The sequence below is a fragment of the Cebus imitator genome, unplaced genomic scaffold (genome assembly GCF_001604975.1).
Source record: "Cebus imitator isolate Cc_AM_T3 unplaced genomic scaffold, Cebus_imitator-1.0 Scaffold257, whole genome shotgun sequence".
NCBI classification, from domain to species: Eukaryota; Metazoa; Chordata; class Mammalia; order Primates; family Cebidae; genus Cebus; species Cebus imitator.
The window spans coordinates 1,495,752-1,498,293 of NW_016107572.1; the positions used below are offsets into that span (position 1 = coordinate 1,495,752).

Sequence of the window (2,542 nt, forward strand, 5' to 3'; positions counted from 1 at the left end):
TTAGTGAGTCCCATTCAGCACTTTAAAAAATATGAAATACAATAAACTGTTTCAAAGAGCAATAATTTTAAAAACAATATTTCATGTTTACATCAATTTATGATTTATATTATAGGTGATATAAATGTATTTTTTTATCATGGAGTCACAGAAAAAATTTAAAAGCTTCTATTCTAATGTAATATAAATGAAATAACAAACTATTCTCCCTTTTTTCCCATCAAAAATTAAATCCCCAAGTCAAGTATTCCTGGAAAGTATGGAAAAATAATTTTCAATTTAAGAAGTCTATAGTTAAGCCCTAACTCAATCTAAAACCTTTGAAAGTTTTGAGTTACTCAGTCATATGAAAAGTGTTGGCACTACAGCCACATTAATTACTGGTCAATTTCTTAACACTTAGTTTACTTGTTGTAACATAATTATACAGCCTGTTATCACCACAAACTCCTAAATTTTTTGTGCTTCCACTTTCCTGGCCACACTCCTCTTTTACATTTAAAGCCTTCCTTTGTATCCTGGGAAACTCATTTTCCATAATTAAACTCTCCTCAACCTCAAACTCCTGGCATTAACTTGAAACTCCCTCTCCCCACAGTTCTCTCAAGAGGAAGCTGTTCTCTCATGCATTTAACAAATATTAAGCCTTACTGCAGCCATCACTGAAGTGGGAGCGGCCAAAATGAAGTTCAATCCCTTTGTGACTTCCGACTGAAGCAAGAATAGTAAAAGGCATTTCAATGCACCTTATCACATTCACAGGAAGATTATGTCTTCCTGTCTTTCCAAAGAGCTGAGACGGAAGTACAACGTGCGATCTGTGCCCATCCGAAAGGATGATGAAGTTCAGGTTGTACGAGGACACTATGAAGGTCAGCAAATTGGCAAAGCAGTCCAGGTTTACAGGAAGAAATATGTAATCTACATTGAACGAGTGCAGCGGGAAAAGGCTAATGGCACAACTGTCCACGTAGGCATTCATCCCAGCAAGGTGGTTATCACTAGGCTAAAACTGGATAAAGACCACAAAAAGATCCTTGAACAGAAAGCCAAATCTCACTAAGTAGGAAAGGAGGGCAAATACAAGGAAGAAACAATTGAGAAGATGCAAGAATAAAGTAATCTTATATACAAGCTTTGATTAAAACTTGAAACAAAAAGCCAACATGAAGTACCTTCCAGAACCAGGCAATGTGCAATGCACCATGAACATAGTAATAAACAAGAGCGACGAATGCAATGTTCTGAGGTGGCACTGGGCTGGCCTTCTTGCAGGAACAGACAGGAAGCCCATGTGAGTAGGAGAATAGGATGTGATCACAGAAAAGTTAACGGGAGAGTGGCTCTGCGGGCCTCACGGGAAGTTTGAGCTTTCCTCTAAGAGTAGGAAGACACTGAAGCAGGCTGCAGTTTAAAACAGGGAAGTGGAAGCAGCAGCTTCTCCGCTCCTTCTGGAATCTCTCCCTGGTTCAGCCTGCCTGCCTCCACTTCTGCCTCTACCATGTCCATGAGGGTGACCCAGAAGTCCAACAAGGTGTCCACCTCTGGCCCCAGGGCCTTCAGCAGCCACTCCTACACGAGTGGGCCTGGTGCCCACATCAGCTCCTTGATCTTCTCCCAAGTGGGCAGCAGCGGCTTCTGCGGTGGCCTGGTTGCAGGGTACGCTGGGCCAGCGGCATGGGCATGGGAGGCATCACCGCCGTCACCATCAGCCAGAGCCTGCTGAACCCCATTAAGCTGGAGGTGGACCCCAACATCCAGGCCGTGCATACCCAGGAGAGGGAGCAGATCAAGACCCTTAACAACAAGTTTGCCTCCTTCATCGACAAGGTATGGTTCCTGGAGCAGCAGAACAAGATGCTGGAGACCAAGTGGAGCCTCCTCCAGCAGCAGAAAACGGCTAGGACCAACATGGACAACATGTTTGAGAGCTACATCAACAACCTGAGGCGGCAGCTGGAGACTCTGGGCCAGGAGAAGCTGAAGCTGGAGGCGGAGCTTGGCAACATGCAGGGGCTGGTGGAGGACTTCAAGAATAAGTATGAGGATGAGATCAGTAAGCATACAGAGATGGAGAATGAATTTGTCCTCATGAAGAAGGATGTGGATGCAGCTTACATGAACAAGGTAGAGCTGCAGTCTTGCCTGGAAGGGCTGACTGACGAGATCGACTTCCTCAGGCATCTGTGTAAAGAGGAGATACGGAGCTGCAGTCCCAGATCTTGGACACGTCTGTGGTGCTGTCCATGGACAGCAGTGCTCCCTGGACATGGACAGCATCATCGCTGAGGTCAAGGCGCAGTATGAGGAGATTGCCAACCACAGGCGGACTGAGGTGGAGAGCGTGCGTGTACCAGATCAAGTATGAGGAGCTGCAGATGCAGGCTGGGAAGCACGGGGATGACCTGCAGTATACAAATACTGAGATCTCTAAGATGAACATCAGCCGGCTTCAGGCTGAGACTGAGAGCCATAAAGGCCAGAGGGCTTCCCTGGAGACCGCCATTGCAGATGCTGAGCAGCGCGGGGAGCTGGCACTCAA

General features: G+C 46.1%; 1 pseudogene; it reads left to right on the top strand.

Annotated features, from left to right (window-relative positions):
- Positions 1-210: 210 nt before the first annotated feature.
- On the top strand, positions 211-1,157 carry LOC119467060 (annotated as a pseudogene).
- The last annotated feature ends 1,385 nt before the right edge of the window (positions 1,158-2,542 follow it).